Source organism: Alosa pseudoharengus, unplaced genomic scaffold, assembly GCF_046254945.1.
Source record: "Alosa pseudoharengus isolate Yale_2024_CS ecotype anadromous, Long Island Sound unplaced genomic scaffold, YU_APseudo_1.1 YU_APseudo_1.1_scf_3, whole genome shotgun sequence".
NCBI classification, from domain to species: domain Eukaryota; kingdom Metazoa; phylum Chordata; class Actinopteri; order Clupeiformes; family Clupeidae; genus Alosa; species Alosa pseudoharengus.
In genome coordinates, this window is record NW_027468718.1 from 6,893,268 (window position 1) to 6,910,744 (window position 17,477).

General features: G+C 41.0%; 1 long non-coding RNA gene across 1 annotated transcript; it reads left to right on the top strand.

Moving 5' to 3' along the window:
* The first annotated feature begins 226 nt into the window (after positions 1 to 226).
* Positions 227 to 2,494, top strand: LOC143100104 (uncharacterized). Its single transcript, XR_012981836.1, has 2 exons — positions 227 to 1,333; positions 1,835 to 2,494. It is a non-coding gene; the product is annotated as an uncharacterized LOC143100104 (long non-coding RNA).
* The last annotated feature ends 14,983 nt before the right edge of the window (positions 2,495 to 17,477 follow it).

Genomic DNA, 17,477 nt, shown 5'->3' on the forward strand with positions numbered 1-17,477 from the left:
CCCCCTTCTCCTTTCCACAACGCAGGTCGACTCGGCGCCTGAAGGCTAGCTGGCTGGATGAATTTTGCGGCTGTGAGTTAGCTAAACAGTACAAACAACAATCGGTTTGTTCTTGTCTGGTAAGTGTTGCGTATTAACTGAAAAGTTTTTTTTGTCTATTGTTGTTCTTAAATACGTCTAAGAGAGCTTATTATGTTGATTATAGACTGTGACAATTTAGTATGGTGAATACTAATGAGCTAACAACAAAAATACGGACAGCGAATTACATGCTAACGTTAGCAGCTACATTAACGTTACCGTCAACGGGAGGCTAAGTTAGTCGTTGAAGTGAAGATTACCACACAGCTCCCGTAACAGTCGATGCATGATCTACTTGGTTTTATTAGTTGTTGCTGTTTTCAAATATCTCAATCTTAATGTATGCCATCTCAACATGGAGTAACCATTGACTGTACATGGGGATTAATAACACTAGACAGTCAGTAAAGTAGCAGCTATATGATGTGATAAAGCAACGGTATGATGTGATAAAGCAACGCAAGTTAACGTTAACGTAATGTGAAGCATGGACCTCATCAACCCATCATGTTAATGTAACTACTAGCCAGTTTGCCAGCGTTGCATTTTTTCTAACGTTAACGACAGACACCTCTGTTAGAGCTACTTCTGTGATGGTAGGTCGGTAGCATAGACTGTAAGAAATAGGTCGGTAGTTGTAGACCAAGTGAATGATCGATAAATGAAACGCCTGCATTAAACACTACGCCAAGAACCAGTCACTTCCCAGGGATATCGGTGAACATTTGAGAAAGACCTTAGTTTGTCATCTAACGTCCATGATCAGTCATACTGATAACGTTATTTTTCAAGCTGACGCAAGTTAATAACATTACCACCGCATATTTAAATGTGTAGTTAACATTAGGTAGGCTGTGAAGTTTGTTGCACACATATATTTAATTAATTGGTATTACTAGTGGTGTTGAGTGCCTGATTAGATGCTTTGCAATGTTGTAAAATTGTCTGACTAACTTTATTGTAACTTTCCTTTTTGCAGGTAAGATGGCTGAATGTACTGGAGGTGGCGGCAAGGTGGTCTCCATGGTCTACATTAGTCTGCAAGCAAGGGAATGCCTACGTGAAGTGGTTTGGCTGGGGTGGTCTGAGGTGGCATGTCCTCCTCCTTTCTCCAAGTCCCCTGACATCCATCTCCCTGACATCACCCACGGTCACTGGATCAACCTGAAGCCCCTTATACATGGGACATTGCACAGCACCACTACGTTCTGAAAACACATGACTTTCAATAACTTGCGTGGCACCAAGAAAGGTCTGCGGCTGCTCTGAACCTTCTGTTAATGTGACATCATTCATACTTGAGGCTGTACACATCCCTTTGTTTCTATTTTCTTTATTGATGTCACCCAAACTTCAACTTTCTGTATGCCCCTGAACTCACACAAATTGTAAATTGCAATGCGCCATTTAACCAGTGGTGTAGTCTAGTTAGTTAGTTGCAGTGGTGGGTATACTGTGAGCAACCCCAAATGTTATTGAATACGTATCCTTGCCTATTTTAAATGGGCATACTGAGATGATGATGCTTTTAAATGGGTTTACTGTGTAGTCCTGTGTATCACGTAGACTATACCATACCACGGTCATTTAACTGCCTTGATATTTAAGTCAGAGGCCATTGCTTAGTATTTAACTGTAGCCTACACAAAGATGTAGACGTTACAAGAATATTAATATCAGAATAATTATTGGTTGATACTAAATCAATATTGAATGTTTTTTTTAAATTTCTTTTGTGTGATATATCATTCAGAATGTTGCAACATGACTGGTCTTCAATCAGCCAAAGAGGACACATCGTAACTCCTCTCCTAGTTACTCTCCATTGGCTCCCTACAGTAGCCAGAATTAAATTTAAATCTCTCACTTTGGCCTATAGGACACTGACTGGATCTGCTCCTTGTTATTTTAATTCAATGATCAAGCTATACATCCCCAACCGCCCACTGCGGTCTTCTGATGAGCGTCTTTTGTGTCGACCAGTCTTAAACGCTAGGTCAAATTCAAGACTCTTTTCCTCAGTGGTTCCATGTTGGTAGAATGAGTTGCCCAGTGCTCTTCGTTCTTGTGATAGTTTTTGGTCTTTTAAGCACTTCTTATACATTATGGTTTGTATGCAGTAGTACTGTTTTATTTTCATTATAGGCTGTTGATTAATTTGACATTGTTTATTATTGATATTCTCCTTAATGTAGTCTTACCATGTTATTGTTATTATATTATTGATTGAATGGGCATTATTATTTATTATTGCTTTCCCCCCTCATTTTCATTGTTTATTTCATTAGGCTATTGATTGATCCCTGTTTTAAGTATTATATTGTTTTGTATTTGTTAAGGGTAACCATAACCATCATCATAATGTGGTATTTTCTTATGCACTTGAAACAAAGAATAAAAATGTTTCTTTAAACGTAGTACCACTTTAAACACATCACACACTGAACAGCAAAGTAGCTTCCTGATTATGTGTAAAATGTTTACGGAGTATCCTGATGTAGTAGGTCCATGTTCTCATATTTTTACAGCTGACATGAAGGCTGCAATATTACATTTTTGATTGAAAATGGAGCACCCTCTCTGACTAGCAAGCCTGTGGTTGAGGCATACGATTACAGACATATTGAGAGAGCCTATCAATGAGTTCTCACAGTTTTCAATTTAGACGTATTATTTTGAAATGATGTACGTCTACGGGAGGATTATACATCACTGGCAAGACCTGATCAAATCATACCAATGCAAAATGCTTCTCCAGCAGTGCAATCGCAGGTAACAACGATACCTTAACGCATTTTCAGATACCGCTGTTCTGAGCATACTAAGCATTTGTAACTTTGAATCCCTCCTCACGTTAAGCTATGGTCCAATAATGTGTTCACTAAAACACAAGTAACGTTATTTGTCGGGCTGATTCATAAATGGGCATACCGAGGTTGTCGACCTAGCAGGCTAGGTGGCGTTTATTGCCATTCGCAAAACTAGCAAGCAAGAGTTAACTATAATGAAACTTTGCTAAGCAAGAGTTAACGTTAATGAAACTTAACATCGCCTTCTCCAGTGACTTAAGTGTATTCAAATGAAGTTGCAACGATGATGGCGGCAATCACTGGTTACGTTAAACCATTTGAAACAAGTAGGACTGTAAATGATGGTGACTATGGCTAACGTCACTTCAATATAGCAGAGCCCTTTTACTTTACATATCAACTGGCTAATGCTAGCATGATGTAGCATGCTATGAGCTAATATACTTAGCATCTACGAAAGAACAGCACATATCTTTTTTCACAAAAGAATCTGTCACAACTAACAACGATGTCTCTCTCTTACAAACAACTACACAATGTATGACTATCAATTTTGTATTTAGTCAGACTGTGATAAGATATAGTCTAATGATAATAACAGCAACACTTATTTAGGTTAGATTATGTGTCGAAATCAGGTGTCGTTAAAATAAGTGAGCGATGACGTGGTAATGTCTGCAGCCTAGACGTTAAAACATAATGGACAAAGCGTCTTGTCTGCAGCCAGCCAGCTGTCAATCATAGGTGTAAACACGCCCTTTTTAGATTTGTTAATATAACATTAAAAAAAATTATTTCAGCGAGAAAAGAAAAATTGTGTGTATTGAAGCATCTTGAAAACTATTTTTTCGAATAAAAAGTTGTAGATACAAAAATAGTTTTAGGTGAGAAAAGTGACAAGGAAAGTTGGCTACTTGGCCATTGAAATACATGGGGATGGGCGGAGTTACACATTGTACTGCAACCAGCCACCAGGGGGCTCTGGACTAGCGCTCGCATCACTCTTAACAGACGGCACACTGTCCAGTTCTATATATACAGTCTATGGCTTGGACAAATCCACTTGAGGGGTGGGGCAGGGGGGCGCGATCGTAACACCCACTGAACCTGTCATGAAGAGGCCAAAATGATTGACCTGTCACCCCCCAATCCAAATGGATGCAACTACATTTATAGGCTAAGCCTAGGTCTACATGACGGGCCGCAAATAGGCTAAATAACTTTAAAAAAAAAAAAAATTCCCGGAGGTCACCGGCCCACATGTGGACCGGCCCACCGGGCATTTGCCCGGTTTTACAGATTACCAGTCCGAGCCTGCAAGTAATATTTTTAAGTCAATGAGACTTTTAACAGGTAGCCAGTGTAAAGATGCTAGGATGGGGGAAATGTGTTCATATTTTTTGGTCCTAGTGAGTGTGCGAGCAGCTGCATTTTGTAAGCTGTAAGTTCCTTAGACCGGTATTATTGCAGCCAGTGTATTCGCCTTATTCACCTGGCGGCCATTTTGAAAATTCGAACGCCGTTGAGGGGTACACAAACCCGGAAGTTTGACTCGGACGCATACGATTCAGCAGCACCAGCAATGGAAACTCCAGAATGGACCACCAAACTTTCATGTCTGCCCGAATTAACGATACAAAATGTGGAGCAGTGGGCCAGTACCGACTGCAACACCCCCCGGGTTGTGTTAATTAAGGGATACAGTATCGAAGGTTTTATCCACGACATTGAAGGTAAGAATGGACGCTAATTTGCCTCAATTTCTGCTAGCTTGGAGCAGCTAGGGGTAGTAAGCTTAGCTGTGATATGTTGACTGTCTGTACTATGTTAGATTTTATTTAACACTTAACATGTCTTTAATCGACAGTTAATAGGAGCCCATCACACATATTTGTGAGGGCTATGTATTTTCCCTCGGTGCAGAAAAATGAAGCACCTTACAACATAGCTATCAGGTTATCATAGTGCTAAGTGGACAAACTGCTCAGTTCGCATAGCAGTTAAACCAGCTTGCTAAATGTTCATTATGAGGTTATATCAACAATGTACCATTCCCTGTCTGACTGAAAATAACATGTCTATTTTATCTTATTAACATGTTATCTGTAGTTGATGTAATATCACATCAGCCTCATTGATATCTACTCAGATATCTTGTGTCAAATTAGCAAAGCCAGACAGGGCTAGGTGCATGTTGCTATTGCTTGTTGACAATGAATGACAGTTTAACTATTAGGTAAGTGATAAGGTAAGGTAAGTATTAACAATCATGTTAAGATAAGAGTTATACTCAGTTCTTGGAGCAGTGTATCTAGGGTTGTGGAAGGTTCTTCAAAATGTAATTAGTTTACAAATCACTTGTCTGTTTAAAATTGACATAGGATGAAATCCATACTGTTCAATCTTAATATGAGCTTTTCCACAACCCAGACTTTTTTGTACAATGAGTGTCCAAGATATTAGGTATCTTTCAAGTTGTGTTCGCAAGTATCACATCTGTAAACAACCTACCACTACCAGCATGTAGCTGTAATATTTTCATGGCAGATTATTTCAATGCCAGATGTACCTAATTCACTGCACACTCAGTGTATGTGCGTGTGTATATATATATATACACACATGTATATGCCATATATTTGTAAATAGCAAATCTGAAGAGTCAAGTGTCTAAAGTTTGATTATCTTGGAGCTGTCACTTGAGCAGCCATTGATAAGGGAGACGCAGTGCAACTACTTCTATGTACAGGGTTACTTACAAACCTAGACCATTGTGCCTATCAATGTTTTTTGAACGGCCTGTTTTCTGATGTTCTGGTTCCTTTTCCATGCTTACAGTTTACAGGCAGGCCTTTTTACATTATTCCCCATACCAACTTCTATGTACAAAATTACCTTTACAAACCTAGACCAGTGTGCCCATCAATGTTTTTTGAACGGCCTGTTTTCTAATGTTCTAGTTCCTTTTCCATGCTTACAGTACACAGGCAGGCCTTTTTACATTATTCCCCATACCAACTTATATGTACAAAGTTACCTTTACAAACTTAGACCAGTGTGCCTATCAATGTTTTTTTTATGGTGTCTGATGTTCTTGTTCCGGTATATTAAATTATAAAGTTATGAAGGACATCATCCATGTGTAATACAATTGTACTTTATTCTTTAGATAGATAGACATCCAGTAGCTTATACATACACACACACACGTAAACAATCAAATCACTCACAGGTATGTAAAAGTAAAGAGCATGAGAAGTGATTATACGGTCTGACAGGTACTGATCCTCCTGTGATACATTGACCATGATAATGTGCTATGGTAACAATACAAGTTCGCATATTGTATAGATTTGTAAAGATGAACAATAATATTGATTAAGGTTTTGTATTCATAAAGATGAACAATAATGGTGGTTAAGGTTTTGTATAGCTTCATAAAGATGAACAATACTGATGGTAAAGTATGTGTATAGATTAATAAAGATGAACAATAATGGTGGTTAAGGTTTTGTAGATTCGTAAGATGAACAATAATGATGGTAAAGTATTTGTATAGATTAGTGAAGATGAACAATAATGATGGTAAAGGTTTTGTATAGATTCATAAAGATGAACAATAATGATCCCACCATATTTTCTGCAGTAGGTTTATGGGCCATAAACACAGCTTTAAATGTATCATAATCTGGGAATCCTGTATGAAATCTGTTTATAGTCACCTTGAAAATTTGAAATCAAAAACTGTTTTTGTTGAAGCTCTAAAATGAAAAGTTCTTGATCACCGATGGTCTTGCGGGCTTCCCCAAGTTGATCTTGAAGTGAGGGAGGCAGTGCAGCATATTCATGGTCTGGGTGTGGAGGGGGTGTCTTCATTGGAAGTATAAGAGAAACATATTGATGGACACATTAGGTCTTTTACAAGGATATTCATGCTCAATTCATGTAACCAATTACACCATGTTGATCATCGAGATCCATGGAAACATTACTGGAAAACATCAACAGAGAAATACTGTCACTACACAGTTAATAAATGCATTACAAACTAGTACAACTAACGAATTCATCTAAACAACACTCCTCTCTGGTTTGACAGAACTCCATGCAAACACAGTTGGCACAGCTCCCTGTTTCAGCTTGGTCATGCCAGTCTTGCTTTTCACAAGGCAGTCTGGGAGTAAATGCTCCGAGCACACTTGTGTATGTGTTTATCTGCATCAGCAAATAAAATGTAATCATATAAGCATTTTTACATGTATAATTTTATTGATCAGACTCAATGTGACTCCTGTACATCCTCGTAGCTAGGAAAATTGATGTGACGTGTTCCCTAGGTTAGCTTGTGACTAGAAGCTAACAAGGTCACTCAGAATATGCTTATACTAGTGAATCTGTGGTGATAGATTTTAATAACATACTACTAATTTTGGACTAGGCTGTATATTTCAACAACCTGTCTCTCTGCCTTAATCTATCTATTAAAACGTGCTAGTTCTAGCTAGCTGCTAGCGATACAAGCTAGTTATGGAGACTGCTCAGCCTTACAGCACCAGACATATAATAAAATGTACCTTAAAATTACGACCATGATCCCTTCTGGTGTTTATTATCCATTGTCGACGTAGTCCCCGCTCCGGGCCCACGACCGCAAAGGGGGCCCACTTTTGGCCAAATCTATCTTGATTAATTGTTATATTTACCAATGCTTATTTGTACTAAAATGTTAGGGCTACTAAAGATGCCACTGGTCCGTAGAGTGCGCTCACAATGGGAGTTCGTCTGTCATGCTGCAGATTAAATAGCCGCACTCTCCCTCTCGCTACACTGTTGCGTTTTAAAAGCGAAACTGATGCCACAACCGGTCTGGGTTGAATGCAGGAATGAATGTTCAGCGCATCTACCCCTCCACGCGCAACAAAACATTGAAAGGCTTAATATTTGTCCGTTTCCCGGTTTCGTTCATGCATTGGCCACCTAAAAAGTAGCCTAGTACAAAATGCAATATACAACAATAACGCCTAATAGCCTAACGACCTATTCATTTGGACAACTTTATACGACCCTAAGGGTAAAGTTACCTTTAGTTTTGTTCTAGTTTACCGTTTTGTATGGCTTTAAACAGCGTTCGCGCTTTAACATCAGTAAACATTATAATGGTAACGTTTTGAAAAGCATTTGCCTACCTTGTTCATCTGAAATAACTCCTCTAGTTTTGCTGCCTCCATCCTTTGCTACCTCCACCCTTTCATTGTTTCCAAAAAACGTTTTATATCCATGATAGCCTTGAAGTCTTGAGTTAGTGAATTAGCTTAACATTGTGTGTTGATAACTGGCAACCATAGTAAAAGAAAGCAAGTAGCCTAGCCCACAACTTTTGTAATTGCTGCGTGCATAGGCTATTATTCCCTCTCCTGCTCAAACAACATTAAAGTTGATTTTGACAACGTGTTTACAAATTTTAAAGAAAATTGTAAATAGCCTATTGGCGAGCAGTTAATGGGATACTGCACAGTTGTGAAGCAGTTGGGAAGTTATGGTGGGCTAACTTTGTGTGAACACACACGGGAAATTCTCTCTCATTGAGTTGCCTGATAATACGCACAGCTGCACCGATGCATAAACTAAACGATAGACTAGGTCATCAGGACATAAACAAAATGCCTCAGCCTCTAATAAGCACAATATGAAGTGGGCTAAATAAAAACATGATGTTGGAATAAACACCGACAGTATAGGGGCCCACTAAAGATCGTCGCACCCCCTATAGTGAAGCATTAGCTCCGCCCCTGGACCACACCTTTGTTAAGATAGCTGCCATTGAGAAAACTTCAGAAATTACATCCTCGAAACTGACCGAGCTCGCTTCCACCGTGCAAAAGCTGGTCTTAAATGTCAGCGAACATGATGTTAAGATAAACGCAATGGAGCGAGAAATTGGGAAATTGAGAGATGAAAATTCTACATTAAAAGCCAATTTAGCAGATTCTCAGCGCTACACAAGAAAGTGGTCGCTCAAACTGCATGGTCTGAAGGAGGATGATCGTGAAGATGTTTGGGCACGTACCATTGAGGTCCTACAAAACGTCACACCGAGTATGAAAGCCAAACTTGAGGATGTAGTTGATATCATTCACCGGGTTGGCAGAAAGAATCCTAAAGCGAAATCGCCACGTTCAATTATAGTACTGTTCTCCATGCGCCGTCACCGAGACCTCATCTGGAAGGAAGCCAAAAACAACGCTTACCTGGTTTCTAAAGTTCTACGCATCTCTGACGCGCTTTCTCCGGAAGATCAGGCTGCCAGAGATCTGCTCTGGCCCTTTGTCCAAAAGGCGAGGTTGGAAGGGAAAAAGGCTTCATTTCGAGGTCCATTTGCATTCGTGGAGGGGAGAAGAATTAATTTGGATGGCTCTTATGCAGACGACTCAAGAGGATTGGCCCAGAAGCCAAGTTAATGGATCATCAGCACATATGGCGTTGCATTCCGTAGGTGAAGTTTTTTAGGCTAAGTCTAATCTCACTTCCTATCCTTTCTGATCCTTTTTGTACTTTTACTTATTATTATCATTTCATATGGTTCTTAAGTTTAATTCTTTAATTTAAGCATCTTTAAATGTCAGGGGAATTCGTGACAATATTAAACGGAAAGCACTTTTTCTTTATTGTAAACACTCTGATGCATGTATAATATTCTGCCAAGAGACTCATTCTATTGACTCAGATGTTAAGTTCTGGAAGTCCCAATGGGGGGGCTCTGCTTACTTCAGCCATGGGACCACTCACTCTGCTGGAGTTTTGATACTGTTGCACAAGTTCAGAGGGGTTGTGATGGACTCATTTACCTCAGAGGATGGTCGATGGATAATCTTGATTCTCAAAGTGGACAATGTTTTTTTTGTTGTTTGCAACGTTTATGGGTATAACTCTGTTTCTCAAAATCGAATCTTATTCGCGGAAATAACTAAGTTGGTGCAGGAGAACTCCTCCAAATACAGTGACCCATACATTATTATTTCAGGAGATTTCAATGAGTGTCTGGATGATTCAGTGGATAGATACCCCTCTCGCCCCAGGTTACATAGTATTAATAGCAATATTACAGATCTTTGCACAAATTTGTCTGTTGTTGATGCATGGCGTTTTCTTAATCCTGGAAAGGTGGATTTTACATGGGCTAATAAGGCTATGACTTTGCGTTCTAGAATTGACATTGTGCTAATCTCCGCCACTGCTTTGCCTTATGTTAAAGACATTATACATAAACCTTCTCCTTTGTCAGACCATAAACTTGTTAAACTGATATTGGAAGATGCCAGAGTATCTAATCAAAGAGGCTACTGGAAATTTAACAATACACTCCTTAAAGATAAGCTGTTTAATTCTCGAATTCGTGAGTTAGTTGGAGAACAGTTAGATGACTCTTCTGACACAGACATTAAACGTCAGTGGGAATTCTTTAAATATAAAGTCAGAATTGCAGCTATAAAAAGGAGTAAAGAGTTAAAAAGAAATAAAGCCCAAACTGAGTTGAATCTCATTGCTAAACTCAACATGCTCCAGCAGAAGGCACAAATGACTGAGGAGGATGTGAAGGAGTTAGCCTTTATCCAAACAGAACTTGATGAGCACTATTTGGAATTAGCGAAAGGTGCATATATCAGATCAAGGGTTAAATGGATGGAGGAAGGTGAAAGGAACTCTAGCTACTTTTCCGCACTTGAAAAGAGGAATGCCCAAAGGAACTCTGTTACAGCTTTAAATATTAATGGTAGCTATTGTGCTGATCCTAAACAAATCTCAGAACATGTCACTCAGTTCTATACTGAGCTCTATCAATCTAAACATACAGACATTGAAAGCTTTCTTGAAACAGTTAGAGGGAAAACACCTTTAATAGGACGTGAGTTTAGAGATTTATGTGACTCTACCCTATCTACCTGTGAAATTAAAAAGGCTGTTATGGCAATGAAAAAGGGTAAGTTGCCAGGTATAGATGGACTCACCACAGAGTTTTTTGTACATTTCTGGGATTTGCTTGAAAAACATCTCTGTGCCTTGATTAATAAATGTATTTCTGATAAAGAAATGACAGACACTATGAAACAAGGCATCATAACACTTATTCCCAAACCGGGTAAAGATAGTTTAATGATTGATAATTGGAGACCAATCAGCCTTCTTACTATTGAGTATAAGATAATAGCAAGTGCTTATGCAAACAGATTAAAACAAGGTCTAGACTTTATTATACATGAATCACAAACTGGGTTTATGAAAAATCGACACATTAGTAACAACATTAGACTTATTCTTGATTTAGTAGATTATGCTCACTTAGTTGGAATAGATAGTCTCATACTTTTCCTGGATTTTTATAAAGCATTTGATACCGTTGAACACAATTTTCTTTTTGAAACACTCCGAGTTTTTGGTTTTGGCGACAGTTTTATTAATGTGGTACAAATGTTTTATAATAATATAAATAGTCTAGTTATTCTTGGAAATAACACTTCACAAAGATTCAGTATCAGTCGTGGAGTGCGACAGGGGTGTCCATTTTCTCCTTTTTTATTTTTGATGGTTGTTGAGTTACTCTCTATAAGCATACGTGAAGAAAACAGTATCTCAGGGATTGACATTTTTGGTAAACAGTTGAAAATTTCTCAATTGGCTGATGACACCACCTTATTTTGAAAAATAAGGATGAAGTTCCTAAAGTCATTGCTTTAGTGGAAGAATTTTCAAAGGCCTCTGGTTTAACGATTAATTTGAACAAATGTGATTTGCTACCCTTACACAGAATGACAGAGACTTCTATCTGTAACATAGCTGTGCGGTCTGTAGTGAAGTATTTGGGTATACATATCACTAATAACAATATTGAAAGGCAAAATCTTAATTTTTCCTCCAGGTTAAAAATGGCTAAAATGAAACTGAATAGTTGGTTAATAAGAGATGTGTCCATTTTTGGACGAGTTCTACTGTCCAAAGCTGAAGGGTTATCACGTTTTGTTTATCCCTCTCTCTGTCTTTTTGTTAATGATTTTGTTTGCAAAGAGATAAATAAGTTATTCTTTAATTTCATTTGGAAGAACAGAACAGCTAAACTCAAAAAAGGGATAATCACTAACTGTAAAGGAGAGGGTGGACTTGAGGCAGTGAACTTTATTGACCTGAATTATTCCTTTAAAGTGAACTGGATTAAGAGGCTTTTGTGTAGTCCTCTCTCTATTTGGAACTTTATTCCGCATAATGTCTTTAGCATGGTTGGTGGTATACATTTCCTGCTACAATGTGATTACTCGATACCCAAACTTCCAATTAAGTTGTCCAAATTTCACCAACAAGCACTGCTATCTTGGAAAATCTGCTACCTGCACAATTTCTCCCCACATTGTGCCTTTCTTTGGAATAACTGTAAGATCATCAGCAAGAACAAATCTATCTTTCTTCAAAACTGGTATGAAAAGGGTATCAATCTTATTGTGGACTTGTTAGATGGCAAAGGGGATGTGCTGTCTTATGAACAATTCATGGCTCAACATTGTTTCCCTCTACCTTTCAAACAATATAAGTTGGTAACAAAGGCTATCCCTTCTGGCTTGTTACAGCTACTTAAAAGTCATCTTTGTTATAATGCAATTAATATTTCTCTCTCTACACTTTCTCTAAATGGCGTTCCAATTACTGACAAGAAGTGCAGTAACAAACATATTCGAGTTGTGCTTCAGGAAAGAAATAAGATCTCTCCTAGGGGGAAGTTCTTCTGGGGTGCAATAATTGGGCCCATTAACTGGCGTAAGTCCTGGTTAACTCCCTTTAAGTACTGCATAAGTAACAAAGTCAAAGAAGTGCACTTTAAAATCTTGCACACAATATATCCAGTACATTTTCTTGTTTCTAAATATTGTGATACTGACGATATATGTACATTTTGTAAGGGTCATAGCGAAACTTTGACACATTTGTTTTACAGTTGTCAGAGAGTATAAGAAGTACTTAGTTTCAATTATCACTAATTAAAAAGTGACAGGTGGGCGGGACTTCCGGTTAATGAAGGTCAAAGGTCTTTGATTTCCGGTGAGGGCGGGACATCCGGTCTTTGAACTAGTCATCAATTGAGTCTGACAGGTTGTTTGAATGTGGCGGGTTGCTTTTGGTAGGAGTCATGTGTCTGGGGGAGGGGGCTGTGTGTGTGTGTGTGTGTGTGTGTGTGTGTGTGTGTGTGTGTGTGTATGTGTGGTGTGTGTATGTGTGTGTGTGTGTGTGTGTGTGTGTGTGTGTGTGTGTCTGTGTGTGTGTGTGTGTCCAGGGGTGGGGGCGGTACACGGATGTGCTGGTAATGGGGGAGCGTGTGTCCAGGGTGGGGGTGTACCGGGGGTGTGTGTGTGTGTGTGTGTGTGTGTGTGTGTCTGTGTGCACGGGTGTGTGTGTGTGTGTCCAGGGGTGGGGGCGGTACACGGATGTGCTGGTAATGGGGGAGCGTGTGTCCAGGGTGGGGTGTACCGGGGTGTGTGTGTGTGTTTCAGTGTGTGTGTGTGTGTGTGCATGGGTGTGTGTGTGTGTCCAGGGGTGGGGGCGGTACACGGATGCGTTGGTAATGGGTGAGCGTGTGTCCAAGGGTGGGGGTGTACACGAATGTGTTGGTCATGGCTGTGGTGTGTCCTGTAGGGGGATGTCATGGGAGTGTCATGCGCGAGCAATTATGAGCGGCGCTGTTAGGGAGAATAAAAGCGGTGTAAAAGTATGGGTAAAGATAGCAAAGTAAAAATGGCTAGTTTATCAACTCCTGAAAATGCGGGTCCTAGTAGCGAGCGGCTAAGTGGTGCCCCTAAGAGAAAAAGCTCTGAAAATATTATTTCTCGCACGCAGGAGCCACCCCCGGCGCGGTTATGCGGCCGTGTGAGTTGGGAGGGTAAAGCTTTGTGTTACAAATTTCTGTTTCAGCTGGGCCAGCTGTGTCTCTACACGGAGGACGTGGAACTGGGTACTGAGCCTTTGGAGAGCAAGCTGCTGCTGAAATCATCGGATTGGAAAACGTGTCAAGAGATTGTACGGTGTGCATTGGCGGGTCGAGTAGGCCGCTCTGAGGCGGTGGGATCTGTGTGGCAAACTAGCCCCCAGGACCGTGTGAAAGTATATGTGCGCTGTTTCTGTACCGTGAGAGACGGAGAGGGTTCTTATGTGGTGGTCTCCAGGCAGGCGGGCGACGAGCTGGATAGGGCCCCGTTCTCCGACAGCATCCGGGTACCTCTGAATGTTTGGCAAGAAATGGTGGATCAACATAGTGACCATATTCAAGAATTATTTGCGAAAAGTCGCATTCTACGCAGTGTGGTGAAAATCAGTCGGTGTATTCTGCAGGATGGTGAAGAAGACTTGTGATACTATGAGCCCCCCCTCCTTAACCCCTCCCACACTCCAGCTACCGTATATAAGAACTCAGGGCCTTAAGAAAAACCAACTCATTATCCATCAACGGCAACCTCTACAGAGAACTCCCGCCATGGCCGACCCTGAAGTGTATAAGAACAGGCCTGACTATCTGCATATGGTGTGGCCGGTGAACCAGCGGATGATCGATACCGTCAAAGCTTACGTCCTGCCAATTGCGGATGTGGTGACGCGGCGCCGTCTGAAAGATCACTGTCAGGGGTGTGCCATACAACATCCTAGTCAGAGGCGTCATGAATGTCTGCAGGACCCCCCTCTTTATTACTTTTACAACAATTTCGAAGACCTGGTCATGAAGCTGTGGACCCCCTCCTTCCTGTCTAATCTGATGCGTCAACTAGGGAAGCGGGGCATGAAACCTCACGAGTCCAGAGTACGGGGTATGGCCGAATGTATTCTCAATGATCTAAAGGAGGCCCCGCTTATTGCCGAAAGGATCTTTGAGGATCTGGAGACTCTGGGTAAAACCGTTCCTGACATCGAAGAGCTAGGTAGCACCGCCGTGCGTATGTGGACTGTGGCCAGAGAGAGGGTTCTGAAGCATGAGGAAAACACCGCTCAGTATTGCAAACTCCACAGTGCCCGCTGCCTAATACAGAGCAAGGACATCGTGAAGAACAGTGCAGAGGTCTCGGACAAAGAAAATTCACCGCCTGTTCTGAAAATTGTGCATGAGGAGGAGGTGGAGACGGAGGAGGGGGAGATCTCCAGTCAGGACATTGTTGGCACCCTGGAGTATTAAACATGGGTTGCCTACTGTCTGCCATTTTCCACTTGGCTTTTAGCCGGTTCGTGGTGGGGCGTTTAATTCGCCTATTGAAAATGTGTTTAGCCCAGGAAACGAATGACGGCGCCGTGTACTCTGTCGGTGACTGTTCTGAGTCAGACTCGGCTAATGCGCAACGTCTCAGGCTTTTGCTGGCCGACGCGAGACATCGCTTGGAGTCAGAGGAGTGGAGGGGGCATGTGTCAAAAATGGTGGAGAGGCGGGGTGTTGTTTTGGAGAGTGCCTTTGATGTATTACTGGACCATTTAACCAATTTTAACCAAGGGCATCTGTTGTGTTTATATGTCCTAATTGTAGATGTGACCCAGGCGCAATTAAAATCAGGGGCTGCTACCTCTGATGATGTGGATAAACTGATTCATCATATTCATGCCTATCTGATTGAGAACCATAGGTCCCAAGGTGTATTTATACAATTAGCTGGTTCTGTAATGTTTGGGTTCTAGCTGCTGCTTTTTAAAATGATGACGTTTTTCATTTTTACTCTTTAACTAATATCAAATGACTATGTTTGTATCTATACTTAAATGATTTATTATATATGTAACGTGTATATAACCCTGTATGTTTTTCACTAACACCAAAAAAAAAAATAATAAAAAAAATATATGTTAAACTAATGACACGCCTCCTTACATTCATATGTATCAGCGTTGCAATAAAATCATTATACAGCGGTCATGGACGGGGGAGGTGGTAAGGGAAAAAAGCCCCAGCGGCTAACCCTCAGATTAATGAGTCAAACATATTACACGCCGGGCGACAGCGGGGCCTACGGCGGTAAAGAGCGTCTGCAAAATGCTTTGGAAGCAAAACTCGGGCATAAAGTGGATGGGCAGCGAGTGGCCCACTGGCTAGCTGAACAAGATGCTTATACATTACACAGACCTGCGCGCCTCAAGTTCCCTCGCAACAGAGTGTTTGCGCCTCGACCGCTCTACCAGTTCCAGGCAGATCTCTGCGATATGCAAAGCTTAAAAACTGAAAACGACGGCGTACGCTATATGCTGACCGTGATTGACGTGTTTTCCAAACGTGCCTACGCGCGCACTTTAAAAACTAAAACAGGGGCTGAAGTGACAGCCACCTTTGATGATGTTTTACAGCAGTCTGGGATACCTGCTAAATTACAAACTGATGATGGTAAAGAGTTTTTTAATAAGGATTTCCAAAAACTGACTGCCCGTTACAATATCAAACATTTCAGCACCGCCAGCGATCTAAAAGCTTCAGTAGTGGAAAGGTTTAACCTGACTCTCAAAAGTCGCATGTGGCGATATTTCACAGCGAAAAACACCCGTCGCTACATCGACGTTCTACCTGATCTTCTCCATAGCTATAATCACAGTTTTCACTCCAGTATAGGTATGAGACCCGTTGACGTGAAGCCTGAAAACACTCTCGAGGTATTTCAAACGCTGTATGGTGTGGACAGGGAGCCTGTTAAAAAAACAAAGTTTAAATTCCTCCGGGGTGACACCGTGCGTCTGTCTAAATTAAGGGGCGTGTTTGATAAACGCTACGAACAGACGTTCACCTCCGAGCTATTTACTGTCAAGGAGAGACACGAGCGCCAGCCTCCGGTGTATAAAATCCAGGATTTTGACGGTGAAGAGATCAAAGGTACTTTTTACGAGCCAGAGCTGCAGAAAGTCACGGTGGGGACCAACAAAGTGTTTTACGTGGATAAAGTTCTACAGACCACCACCAGGGGTGGAAAACGTTATTGCTTTGTAAAATGGCAAAACTGGCCTGACAAATTCAATTCGTGGATTCTAGCCAAAGAGCTCAAGGACGTAGGGTAAAAATACATTGTGAAGGGCGAGTTATGGGTGAAGAATATGACGGATTTTATTTAACATTACCCTCCAACAGTAGCCAGGGCACTTACCCAAACAATACGAGCTCCAACTATGTGGTGCACCTTGCTCAGCCTATTGACCTGGCCTCTGGACGCTGGGATGCGGCTTTGTGCGAGTTGAGTTATCCGCGAACTTGGAGATTAATTGAAAATGACGCGCGATGGATAAATGTCACGTTTATTCCTAATCCTAAAATACCTAATGTGGAGCATGTAACAAAGAGGATCCACATCACCTCCGGTCATTACAGAGACATCCCTAGCTTAGTGCGTGAAATTAACTCTACCTTTGAGAAGCAGACGTTGACTATTAGACTCGTCTACTGCCCGATAAAAAATAAAATTCATTTCAGAGGCAATGACGACCTATTCCTGGAACTCTCCACCACCTTGAGACATATTCTCGGGTTGCAAGACTTGGGACTTATCAGCACAGGCGGGGTCGACGCGCCCTATCCCGCGGATATAAGAGGCGGAATGT